The sequence below is a fragment of the Schistocerca piceifrons genome, chromosome 9 (genome assembly GCF_021461385.2).
Source record: "Schistocerca piceifrons isolate TAMUIC-IGC-003096 chromosome 9, iqSchPice1.1, whole genome shotgun sequence".
Taxonomy (NCBI): domain Eukaryota; kingdom Metazoa; phylum Arthropoda; class Insecta; order Orthoptera; family Acrididae; genus Schistocerca; species Schistocerca piceifrons.
In genome coordinates this window covers 68,869,222-68,883,659 of record NC_060146.1, presented here as the reverse complement: position 1 = coordinate 68,883,659, position 14,438 = coordinate 68,869,222, and positions in this window count along the sequence as shown.

The window sequence follows — 14,438 nt, the reverse complement described above, 5'->3', positions numbered from 1 at the left end:
TAGGATTTGTCGACCTGGAAAAAGCGTTCGACAATATAAAATGGTGCAAGCTGGTCGAGATTCTGAAAAAATAGGGGTAAGCTATAGGGAGAGACGGGTCACATACAATATGTACAACAACCAAGAGTGGACGATCAAGAACGAAGTGCTCGTATTCAGAAGGGTTTAAGACAAGGCTGTAGCCTCTCGCCCCTACTCTTCAATCTGTACATCGAGGAAGCAATGATGGAAATAAAAGAAACGTTCAGGAGTGGAATTAAAATACAAGGTGAAAGGATATCAATGATACGAATCGCTGATGACATTGCTATCCTGAGTGAAAGTGAAGAAGAATTAAGTGATCTGCTGAACGGAATGAACAGTCTAATGAGTACACAGCATGGTTTGAGAGTAAATCGGAGAAAGACGAAGATAATGAGAAGTAGTAGAAATGAGAACAGCAAGAAACTTAACATCAGGATTGATGGTCACGAATTCAATGAAGTTAAGGAATTCTGCTACCTAGGCAGTAAAATAACCAGTGACGGACGGAGCAAGGAGGACACCAATAGCAGACTCGCTATGGCAAAAAAGGCATTTCTGGCCAAGAGAAGTCTACTAATATCAAATACCGGCCTTAATTTGAGGAAGAAATTTCTGAGGATGTACATCTGGTGTACAGCATTGTACGGTAGTGAAACATGGACTGTGGGAAAGCCGGAACAGAAGAGAATCGAAACATTTGAGATGTGGTGCTATAGACGAATGTTGAAAATTAGGTGGACTGATAAGATAAGGAATGAGGAGGTTCTACGCAGAATCGGAGAGGAATGGAATATGTGGAAAGAACTGATAAGGAGAAGTGACGGGATGATAGGACATCTGCTAAGACATGAGGGAATGACTTCCATAGTACTAGAGGGAGCTGTAGAGGGCAAAAACTGTAGAGGAAGACAGAGATTGGAATACGTCAAGCAAATAATTGAGGACGTAGGTTGCAAGTGCTACTCTGAGATGAAGAGGTTAGCACAGGAAAGGAATTCGTGGCGGGCCGCATCATACCAGTCAGCAGACTGATGACAAAAACAAAACAAACAAACAAAAAACTTTAGCAAACACTGATGGCATAGAAATAGATCTAAAATTATCTACACTATCCCTTTCTCCCTTTTTATAAAGCGGATTTACTACTGAGTATTTTAATCGTTCAGGTAACTGACCCTTCCTAAAGATAAAACTACAAATATGCCTAAATACAGGGCTAATATGTGCAGCACAGTACTTTAATATTCTTCTAGGCACTCCATTATATCCTCCTTGTCAGTATCACAGAGGAATATTTCAGACATCAGTCTCGGAAAGGCATTTTCCAAGAGAGTGATATGATTCCGTCTAGAAACCAAATTTTTATTTAATTCATCAGCATTGCTCAGAAAATGATTGTTACATACTGTACATACATCTTATTTATCAGTAACAGAAATATTTTTACTATGAACTAACTTTTGATCGTCAACCTTGTGCTGCTGATGAGACACTTCATTCACAACTGACCATATGATTTTAATTTTATCCTGTGAGTTAGCTGTTCTATTTTCATACCACATACTCTTTGCCTTCCTAATAACATTTATAAGCACCTTACAGTACCGTTTGTAATGGGCTACTGTTCATTGATTGTGACTACTCCTAGTATTTTGATATAATTCCCGCTTTGTTCTACATGATATCCTTATCCCACCAATCAGCCGCACGGGCTACCTTTTGCTACTGGTACCATGTTTAGAACGCGCTAATGAAAAGCATTACAAATGTGCTGAGGAAATCATTACATTTGCCATCTATATTATCGCCACTATAAACACCCTGCAAGCAGTTACTCTGCATGGTATCGATTGACAGACTTTTTGGGTGTCGTCCTGAAGAATTTCGTACCAAGTTCTGCCCAACTGACGCGTTAGGTGGTCAGAATCCCGTGATGGTTGGAGGAGCTTGCTCACAATGATCCAAACAATCTCAATTGAGAAGAGATCCGGCGATCCTGCTGGCCTAGGTAGGGTCTGGCAGGCACTAACTTGACTGTCACCGTGTGCGGATGGGCACCATCTTGCTGAAACGTAAGCCCAAAATGGCTTCCCATGAGAGGTGTAGAATATCGTTGACGTACCGCTGTGCTTTAAGACGTGTCTGCAGACTACCCTGACAACCAGGAGTGATAGCTAGACTGCCATTTCATTTCGTAGCACGACTCTTACAGCGCAGCAATTGGTCGACCATATTCTACTCCCCGTTTTGTAGCTCTTGATGGCAAGCCATCGTCGGTTTACATTTCAGAAAAAAGGTCTGCGGATTTCTCCCCAACTGAGAAACATTTAGAGCATTATGATCAGCAGGGCCCTCCAACCATCTCGGGCTATTGACAATCTAACGCCCAGTTGCACAGAATGTGACACGATAGGTTCGTTATGGACTTACTCAGTTCCTGAAGGTCGAAGCTTATTCTGTTCAATAAATCATCGTATTTTTCTGAAATTGTAATCATTTGCTTGTCTGTACACGTACATCAGCTGTATCTATCTCCTTCCTATTCTGATAATTTCTTCGTGGTAGGTCTTTTTTTCTCTCTTTCTCTCTCCCTCTTTTTTTTTTTTTTTTTTTTTTTTTTTTTGTCGTTTATTTGCGATATTCTGTGAGATTTTGGTCCAACCTGTTTCATTTTCTCGATACGATCTCTTCAGTAAGCTATTTGCTGCTCACTGTGAGAAACTTAATTCTTTGGCGAATCGGTCTTCGTGTCAGCCAAAATTATTCTTCGTTTACGGTTTCGAAAGTAAAATTCTATGTACCGACTTGACAGAAAATCCTAGGAAGTTCTGGTCTTACGTTAAATCAGTAAGTGGCTCGAAACAGCATATCCAGACACTCCGGTATGATGATGGCATTGAAACAGAGGATGACAGGCGTAAAGCTGAAATACTAAACACCTTTTTCCAAAGCTGTTTCACAGAGGAAGACAGCACTGCTGTTCCTTCTCTAAATCCTCGCACAAACGAAAAAATGGCTGACATCGAAATAAGCGTTCAAGGAATAGAAAAAAGCAACTGAAATCACTCAATAGAGGAAAGTCCACTGGACGTGACGGGATACCAGTTCGATTCTACACAGAGTACGCAAAACAACTTGCCCCCCTTCTAACAGCCGTGTACCGCAAGTCTCTAGAGGAACGAAAGGTTCCTAATGATTGGAAAAGAGCACAGGTAGTTCCAGTCTTCAAGAAGGGTCGTCGAGCAGATGCGCAGAACTACAGACCTATATCTCTGACGTCGATCTGTTGTAGAATTTTAGAACATGTTTTTTGCTCGTGTATCATGTCGTTTCTGGAAACCCAGAATCTACTCTGTAGGAGTCAACACGGATTTCGGAAACAGCGATCGTATGAAACCCAACTTGCTTTATTTGTTCATGAGACCGAGAAAATATTAGATACAGGCTCCCAGATAGATGCCATTTTCCTTGACTTCCGGAAGGCGTTCGATACAGTTCCGCACTGTCGCCTGATAAACAAAGTAAGAGCCTACGGAATATCAGACCAGCTGTGTGGCTGGATTGAAGAGTTATTAGCAAACAGAACACAGCATGTTGTTGTCAATGGAGAGACGTCTACAGACGTTAAAGTAACCTCTGGCGTGCCACAGGGGAGTGTTATGGGACCATTGCTTTTCACAATATTTATAAATGACCTAGTAGATAGTGTAGGAAGTTCCATGTGGCTTTTCGCGGATGATGCTGTAGTATCCAGAGAAGTTGCAGCATTAGAAAATTGCAGCGAAATGCAGGAAGATCTGCAGCGGATAGGCACTTGGTGCAGCGAGTGGCAACTGACCCTTAACATAGACAAATGTAATGTATTGCGAATACATAGAAACAAGGATCCTTCATTGTATGATTATATGATAGCGGAACAAACCCTGGTAGCTGTTACTTCTGTAAAATATCTGGGAGTATGCGTGTCAAACGATATGAAGTGGAATGATCATATAAAATTAATTGTTGGTAAGGCGGGTACCAGGTTGAGATTCATTGGGAGAGTACTTAGAAAATGTAGTCCATCAACAAAGGAGGTGGCTTACAAAACACTCGTTCGACCTATACTTGAGTATTGCTCATCAGTGTGGGATCCGTACCAGGTCGGGTTTACGGAGGAGATAGAGAAGATCCAAATAAGAGCGGTGCGTTTCGTCACAGGGTTATTTGGTAAGCGTGATAGTGTTACGGAGATGTTCAGCAAACTCAAGTGGCAGACTCTGCAAGAGAGGCGCTCTGCATCGCGGTGTAGCCTTGCTGTCCAGGTTTCGAGAGGGTGCGTTTCTGGATGAGGTATCGAATATATTGCTTCCCCCTACTTATACCTCGCGAGGAGATCACGAATGTAAAATTAGAGAGATTCGAGTGCGCACTGGGGCTTTCCGGCAGTCGTTCTTCCCGCGAACCATACGCGACTGGAAGAGGGAAGGGAGATAATGACAGTGGCACATAAAGTATCCTCCGCCACACACCGTTGGGTGGCTTGCGGAGCATAAATGTAGATGTAGATGTAGATGTACATGTTACGGATGAGGGCGATGTGGTCTCCCTTGCACGAAATTAGTTCGCCATCACTCTTGGTCATATCTTTTTCTTTTTTTTCCCGAAAAGGTACTTTGTGCTGAATGTTTGACATTAGAATAAAATCCGTTTTTGTCTGTCCGAGGACCACGCAACTGAGCAGACACAGTGATTTAGGATTGGATGATACCAACTCAATTTATTTTCTTGTGATGAAGTTTAACTTTACGTGACGAGATTAAGTCGGGAATGCTTGCGTGTATTACTCCCCGCGTATGTCCTTGATTGGCTTATTCAGTTCCCTGCTGTTATAAATTCATGATGTTGCCTGTTCATAGAGTGTAAGATTAACCTTTTGTTATGTATTCAGAAGATGTTGCTACAGCTTGTAAACTGAATCTGCTTTGGAATATCGTTACGGAATTGTAAAGTTTTGCTTTTGTCTTTACGGTTAACATATTCTTTTAAGACCCACATCTTATGAACTCATTTACGATAATCATGTTAAAGAATAACATGATTATCATAAATGAGTTCATAAGATATGGGTCTTAAAAGAATATTTATGACAATTGCCATAATGCTGGGCCGCCATCTTGTCACATCGAAAAAATCAAATGCAATGGTCATAGTCATTGTGTTGAATCGCAAATAAAATTAAAAGTGTGCACCGTCTGTAAATAACAATAATAACTACAACCTCTCTGCGTGACAATTGTGTTTCAGATCCTGGCAGAAACAGGAAGGTGATCGGATACTGGGATGCTGACAGCTGCCATCATAGATTTTATTATTTCGTCTGAACCATCCATGTTGTACACCATGTCGTATACCAAGGGAACTTTCTGTTGGAACTCCCCACATTTACGGTGAAGAGCCAAAGAAACTGGTACACCGCCGTAATAGAGTGTAGGGCCCACGCGAGGACAAAGAAGACCACGTGGCATGGACTCGACTAACGTCTGAAGTAGTGCTGGAATCCGTAAGAGTACGAGGGGTTGGAGATCTCTTCTGAGCAACACGTTTGCAAGGCATCCCACATAAGCTCAATAATCTTCATGTCTGAGGAGTTTGTTGGCCGGCGTAAGTGTTTAAACTCAGAAGAGTGTCCCTGCAGCCACTCTGTAGCAATTCTGGACGTGTGGGGTGTCGCAATGTCCTGCTCAAATTGCCCAAGTCCGCCGGAATGCACAATGGACATGAAAGGATGCAGATGATCAAAGATGATGCTTACGTACGTGTCACCTGTCAGAGTCGTATTTAGACGTATCGTGGTTCTCATATCACTCCAACTGCACACGCCCCACACCATTACAGGGCCTCCACGAGCTCGAACAGTCCCCTGCTGACGTGTAGCGTCCATGGATTCATGAGGATGTCTCCATACCAGTACACGTCCATCCACACGATACAATTGGAAACGAGAGTCATCCAACGAGGCAACATGTTTCCGGTCATCAACAGTCCAATTCTGGTGTGTACGGGCCCAGGTAGTCATCAAAGCTACACGAATAGGCCTTCGGCTCCGAAAGTCCATATCGATGATGTTCCGTTGAATGGTTCGTACGCTGACACTTGATGATGCCCTAGTATTGAAAGCTGCAGCAATTTACGGAAGAGTTGCACTTCCGTCACGCTGAACGATTCTCTTCTGTCGGCACTGGTCCCGTTGTTGCAGGAGCTTTTACTGCCGCAGCGACGTCGGAGATTTGATGTTTTACCGGATTCCTGACATTCACGGTACACTCGTGAAATGATCGTGCGGGAAAATAGCAACTTCATCGCTATCTCAGAGATGCTCTGTCCCAATGCTCGTGTGCCGACTATAACATCACGTTCAAACTCACTTAAACCTTGACAAGCTGCCATTGTAGCAGCAGTATCGATTAAGAACTGCGCCAGACACTTGTCTTATACAGACGTTTCCGACAGTAGCGGCGTATTCTGGCTGTATACATACACTACTGGCCTTTAAATTGCTACATCATGAAGATGACGTGCCACAGACGCGAAATTTAACCGACAGGAAGAAAATGCTGTGATATCCAAATGATTAGCTTCAAAGAATTCACACAAGGTTGGCGCCGGTGGCGACACCTACAACGTGCTGACATGAGGAAAGCTTCCAACCGATATCTCATACACAAACAGCAGTTGACCGGCGTTGCCTGGTCAAACGTTGTTGTGATGCCTCGTGTAAGGAGGAGGAATGCGTACCATCACGTTTACGACTTTGATAAAGGTCACATTGTAGCCTATCGCGATTGCGGTTTATCGCATCGCGACATTGCTGCTCGCGTTGGTCGAGATCCAGCGACTTTTAGCGGAATATGGAATCGATGGGTTTAGGAGGGTAATACGGAACGCCGTGCTGGATTCCAACGGACTCGTATCACTAGCAGTTGAGGTGACAGGCATCTTATCCACATGGCTGTAACGGATCGTGCAGCCATGTCTCGATTCCTGAGTCAACAGATAGGGACGTTTGCAAGACAACCACCATCTGCAAGAACAGTTCGTCGGCGGTTGCAGCAGCATGGACTATCAGCTCGGAGACCTTGGCTGCGGTTACCATTGACGCTGTATCACGGACAGGAACGCCTGCGATGGTGCACTCAACGACGAACTTGGGTGCACGAATGACAAAACGTCATTTCTTTCGGATGAATCCAGCTTCTTTTTACAGCATCATGATGGTCGCATCCGTGTTTGGCGACATCACGGTGAACGCACATTAGAAGCGTGTATTCGTCATCGTCATACTGGCGTATCACCCGGCATGATGGCATGGGGTGCCATTGGCTACACGTCTCGGTCACCTCTCGTTCGCATTGACGGCACTCTGAACAGTGGACGTTGCATTTCAGATGTGTTACGACACGTGGCTCTACCCTTCATTCGATCCCTGCGAAACCCTACATTTCAGCAGGATAACGCACGACTGCATGTCGCAGGTCCTGTACGGGCCTTTCTGGATACAGAAAATGTTCGACTGCTGCCCTGGCCAGCACATTCTCCAGATCTCTCACCAATTGAAAACCTTTGGTCAATGGTGGCCGAGCAACTGGCTCGTCACAATACCCCACTGACTGCTCTTGATGAACTGTGATATCATGTTGAAGCTGCATGGACAGCTGTACCTGTACACACAATCCAAGCTCTGTTTGATTCAATGCCCAACCGTAGCAAGGCAAAGCCTTCTAAATACAAGGCCTACGCACAGCGGCCATATTGGCACGTGACGTCACAAACTGTTGGCCATCTTACCTTTAGTCGGCAGTCCTGTTGGCGTGTATGTTGTGTTGAAAGTGTGTGCCACGTGAAAGTGATATATGTTTCATACACTATTCGCCTACAGTTCTTCGAAGTATGGGATACAAGTGTAGCGTTCCCTTTTGCCAGGGAAATTATAAATCCCAAAAAGGGGTGAAAGTGGACATGTTTCGATTTCCCAAATGTGTGAAGTTGAGAAATAGCTGGATTGCAGCTATTCCCAGACAGGAATTTGTGTCTACGCATCATTTAAGTGTGAGAAAATGACAAAAAATTTATAGCGCGTTATTTGTTTCCATTGCACCACATTAGCCAATTGTTTTTAAAAGCAGTTATTTATCATGTAGCAGTATCATTTGTTTCTTAATTCTGGACCATTGCTGCGAGTTTAATACGAAGCTGGCTGTGAAATGTCTCTCATATTTGCAAATATTGTCACACAGATTAGTTTTTTTAATTAGTGTGACTCGAAAATGTTTAGTATTTCTTGTCATTCCTACCAGATTATTGAGTTTCCAGTATTTTTGTTTGGAAGAGCTACAGAATGATTTTGCTCAGTTTTATATATACAGCTATTCAGAAATAATTTCAATTTGAGTAAACTATCTCAGAAAATTGCTTTAATGAATTCAATGTTCGACAGATTAAGCAGTATAGAAAGCAGAATTTTGAGGTAAGTGCATTGTGATTAAATTAACAGTACTCTGTGAGACGAATTTCAGTCAAGAATATATGACGAACAACCTTTTCATGTTTAAGGTTCTAAAATTCTGGAGAAACAGGGAAATAAAATATTTTTTCGGGTTTTTAGATTTACTAAACATTATGTCATGAAGTGCTCCATTTCGTCGGATGAAATGAGTTTTGTGTGAGGTCAGCAAATTTTGAAGTGGAGAGGAAAATTTACGAAAATAACCGGGGAAACAAATTCTTAAATTGTGTAGGAGCTGCAGCTGCTTTATTTAAAACCGAAAACGTCTGCTTGTTGTTGCATATTGCCGATGTTTTACTGCAAAAAAACGTAGCTCCTGAGGTAAAAGACAGAATTTAAAATTATAGTTTGTATTCAAGCCTAGAAACGCGTATTTAAGGCAAATCGTCAAAATAATTTTACATCTTGAGATAACATAGGGCAGTTTCGTTCAGTTACTTTACCCAATGATATAAATTTCTACACTTCCATTACAAGGCCATGTAGAAGAGGAAAGCACGAAAAACCCTATGCGGTCTCAGCTCTAAAACTCGTAAAGTTCGTACAGCTGCAGAGTGCTAAACAGGAGCGTTCCGAAACAGACCTGGCCATCAGTATGTGACGTCACAAGTGTGCGCGCAGGCCTGTAGTCTAGATGGTGTTGATCAAGGCCGTTATTACGGCCAGAGGTGGTTGTTCTGGGTACTGATTTCTCAGGATCTATGCACCCAAATTGCGTGAAAATGTAATCACATGCCAGTTCTAGTATAACATATTTGTCCAATGAATACCCGTTTATTATCTGCATTTCTTCTTGGTGTAGCAATTTTAATGGCCAGCAGTATACTTGCTGATTTGCGTTTGTATTTTAAAACTGTACCATTTTTCGGAGCTTAGTTTGCAGGGACCGCAAGCGTATCGTGGCTGGAGTGTGGAGGGCGATTGAAGGAGGTGATACGAGGGTGACGCCGCCGAGTGGGAAGGAAGAGGAAGGGGTCGGCGAGGCCGGCGACTGAGGTGGAGGTGAGGGCGACTTCCGCGTGGCGCGGCCTCGCGCCGGCGGCTGCCCGTGCCCGGAAGCTGGCGGCGGAAGCCGACCGTCGCGGCGGCACTGGGCCAAGGCGACGCGCCGCGCTGCCGTCGCCACTGTACAGCGGGGGCAGCCAGGGGCGGGCGGCGGAGCTGGCGCACCTGCTCAGCGCCCGCATGTCGGCGCCAGGGGCAGGGGCGGCCTCTACACGTAGAGGCGACTTGTCTGCGTCCAGCCCTTCCGCCTGTCCAGCGAATTATTTCACGCACCCGTGATCAGTACTAACAAAACTTTACCATCTATTGAGCAAGATGTATGAGGCAGGCGAAATACCCTCAGACTTCGAGAAGAATATAATAATTCCAATCCCAAAGAACGCAGGTGTTGGTAGATGTGATAATTACCGAACTATCAGTTTAATAAGCCACGGCTGCAAAATACTAACGCGAATTCTTTACAGACGAATGGAAAAACTGGTAGAAGCCGACCTCGGGGAAGATCAGTTTGGATTCCGTAGAAATGTTGGAAAACGTGAGGCAATACTGACCTTAGGACTTACCTTAGAAGAAAGATTAAGGAAAGGCAAACCTACGTTTCTAGCATTTGTAGACTTACAAGGGGAAGGCCTCCGACACGGCCAACTGATACAGCTCAAATTTGGCAGGTCGCTTGTGTACAACCTAAAACGAAGGAATCTAAGATATTTTGGGTCAACACCCCCGCAATTTTGAGAAAATCGCCCCTAAACGTTGTGAGTAGGAATCGACTCAAAATTGGCGGGATCGATAGATAATTGCAAATAGAGCATTTTTCATCATCAGGTATACAGTCCAAAAATGCATACTTTTCCAGAAATCGAAGTAAGAAACTGCCGCTTCTCTACCCACAAGGTAAACGCTTTACCCCGACAGCACAGATAGCGCAACGGCCGAGATAACTGTCTGGGACTCGGGGAACCCGGGTTCGAATCTCGAAGACACCCACCGGACGGTGTTCTTTTCGTTTGTATTTTTCCATATCTCAATTAATAGGAGTAGGAGGGTTAATAAGGTAAGTATTATTATCATTCCTTATTGACATTGTAAAGGAGGCCGAAAATCTAATAGTCATGGGCGACTGGAATGCAGTTCTAGGGGAAGGAGTAGAAGAAAAAGTTACAGGAGAATATGGGCTTGGGACAAGGAATGAAAGAGGAGAAAGACTAATTGAGTTCTGTAACAAGTTTCAGCTATTAATAGCGAATACCCTGTTCAAGAATCACAAGAGGAGGAGGCATACTTGGAAAAGGCCGGGACATACGGGAAGATTTCAATTAGGTTACATCATGGTCAGACAGAGATTCCTAAATCAGATACTGGATTGTAAGGCGTACCCAGGAGCAGATATAGATTCAGATCACAATATAGTAGTGATGAAGAGTAGGCTGAAGTTCAAGACATTAGTCAGGAAGAATCAATACGCAAAGAAGTGGGATACGGAAGTACTAAGGAATGACGAGATACGTTTGAAGTTCTCTAACGCTATAGATACAGCAATAAGGAATAGCGCAGCAGGCAGTACAGTTGAAGAGGAATGGACATCTCCAAAAAGGGCCATCACAGAAGTTGGGAAGGAAAACATAGGTAGAAAGAAGGTAGCTGCGAAGAAACCATGGGTAACAGAAGAAATACTTCAGTTGATTGATGAAAGGAGGAAGTACAAACATTTTCCGGGAAAATCAGGAATACAGAAATACAAGTAGCTGAGGAATGAAATAAATAGGAAGTGCAGGGAAGCTAAGATGAAATGGCTGCAGGAAAAATGTGAAGACATCGAAAAAGATATGATTGTCGGAAGGACAGACTCAGCATACAGGAAAGTCAAAACAATCTTTGGTGACATTAAAAGCAACGGTGGTAACACTAAGAGTGCAACGGGAATTCCACTGTTAAATGCAGAGGAGAGAGCAGATAGGTGGAAAGAATACATTGAAAGCCTCTATGAGGGTGAAGATTTATCTGATGTGATAGAAGAAGAAACAGGAGTCGATTTAGGAGAGATAGGGGATCCAGTATTAGAATCGGAATTTAAAAGAGCTTTGGAGGACTTACGGCCAAATAAGGCAGAAGGGATAGGTAACATTCCATCACAATTTCTAAAATCATTGGGGGAAGTGGCAAAAAAACGACTATTCACGTTGGTGTGTAGAATATATGAGTCTGGCGACATAGCATATGACTTTCGGAAAAGCATCATCCACACAATTCCGAAGACGGCAAGTGCGAGAATTATCGCACAATCAGCTTAACAGCTGATGCATCGAAGCTGCTTACAAGAATAATATACAGAAGAATGGAAAAGAAAATTGAGAATGCGCTATTTGACGATCAGTTTGGCTTTAGGAAAAGTAAAGGGACGAGAGAGGCAATTCTGACGTTACGGCTAATAATGGAAGCAAGGCTAAAGAAAAATCAGGACACTTTTATAGCATTTTTCGACCTCGAAAAAGCTTTCGACAATATAAAATGGTGCAAGTTGTTTGAGATTCTGAAAAAAGTAGGGGTAAGCTATAGGGAGAGACGGGTCATATACAATATGTACAACAACCAAGAGGGAATAATAAGAGTGGACGATCAAGAACGAAGTGGTCGTATTAAGAAGGGTGTAAGACAAGAGTGTAGCCTTTCGCCCCTACTCTTCAATCTGTACATCGAGGAAGCAATGATGGAAATAAAAGAAAGGTTCAAGAGTGGAATTAAAATACAAGGTGAAAGGATATCAATGACACGATTCGCTGATGATATTGCTATCCTGAGTGAAAGTGAAGAAGAATTAAATGATCTGCTGAACGGAATGAACAGTCTAATGAGTACACAGTATGGTTTGAGAGTAAATCGGAGAAAGACGAAGGTAATGAGAAGTAGTAGAAATGAGAACAGCGACAAACTTAACATCAGGATTGATGGTCACGAAGTCAATGAAGTTAAGGAATTCTGCTACCTATGCAGTAAAATAACCAATGACGGACGGAGCAAGGAGGACTTCAAAAGCAGACTCGCTATGGCAAAAAAGGCATTTCTGGCCAAGAGAAGTCTACTAATATCAAATACCGGCCTTAATTTGAGGAAGAAATTACTGATGATGTACGTCTGGAGTACAGCATTGTATGGTAGTGAAACATGGAATGTGGGAAAGCCGGAACAGAAGAGAATCGAAGCATTTGAGATGTGGTGCTATAGACGAATGTTGAAAATTAGGTGGACTGATAAGGTAAGGAATGAGGAGGTTCTACGCAGAATTGGAGAGGAAAGGAATATGTGGAAAAAACTGATAAGGAGAAGGGACAGGATGATAGGACATCTGCTAAGACATGAGCGAATGACTTCCATGGTACTAGAGGGAGCTGTAGAGGGCAAAAACTGTAGAGGAAGACAGAGATTGGAATACGTCAAGCAAATAATTGAGGACGTAGGTTGCAAGTGCTACTCTGAGATGAAGAGGTTAGCACAGGAAAGGAATTCGTGGCGGGCCGTATCAAACCAGTCTGTAGACTGATGACCAAAACAAAAAAATTGACACTTTCTGCGCAACCCACCCAACGCGCGACAACGCGCTGGCCCATACAGCGCAAGCTGTGGCTGCTCTGTTCTGTCGATGGGACTGGAAAGCACCGTACCATCCACCATGCTCCCCGTGATTTAGTTCTTGTGACTTCGATTCGATTCCGAACATGAAGGAACCACTTCGTGGCATTCACTTCAGAACTGTTCCAGAGATTCTACAGGCAGTAGACCACTCCATTCGAACCATCAACAGAACAGACTCTGCTAACGGTATACTACGCCTTCCACATCGCTGGCAACGGGTTCAACACAACGCTGGTTACTTCTCTACAGGACAGTACCAGATGCACACATGTAACTCTTTTGTATCACTTGTGACTAAGTTGTTGTTGTTGTTGTGGTCTTCAATCCTGAGACTGGTTTGATGCAGCTCTTTATGCTACTCTAACCTCTGGAAGCTTCTTCATCTCCCAGTAACTACTGCAACCTACATCCTTCTGAATCTGCTTAGTGTATTCATCTCTTGGTCTCCCTCTACGATTTTTACGCTCCGCGCTGCCCTCCAATACTAAATTGGTGATCCCTTGATGCCTCAGAACATGTCCTACCAACCGATCCCTTCTTCTACTCAAGTTGTGCGAAATTCCTTTCCAATTACACTTAATCTTCTCAGGATGTCACCTGTTTAAATATACGTGTACAAAGTATAAACAATATAAACTTCATCAAGAAGAGTTTGTGTTCCACTGGAAATATTTATCTAATATATTTATTCATCTACACAACCAAGATCTCCACAGTAATTTTTGTTTTCCTATTTGTTCTTTTTTATTAATTTCCAGACGCCGTCTTTGTTTAAACAGTGTGACAGGTTGTATGTGATGTACTATGATTTTGAAAGCATCCTGTGACTGGTGGAAATATTCTGCTTTAGTTATTTTACTCTCACATCTGTACTTACGTTCAGTCTTTAGTCAAAGACTTCCACAGAACCATGTTCTCAAACATTGTTGTGTTTTTCTCTAGCAGACAGGGCCATAAGTTACACTAAAGTTGTAAAGCAACAAATTTACCATAAGACAGATAAATCCACTCGATGATGGAAGTTTAAAATTTTGTAAAGCATTGTGGAAATAAATAGACAGTGACTGGTAACAGCTAACTTATTGCTTCTGTTTATGTGAGTAACAGTCACGGTAAAGCCTAACCTAGAATGTTCGCATTTAACGTACTTGATTTTAGTGATGGGGAAACCGAAGGATAATAACCTACTGATTCTGTTGATGGAAAACAGTTGACTTATTCAGTCGTAGCTTTA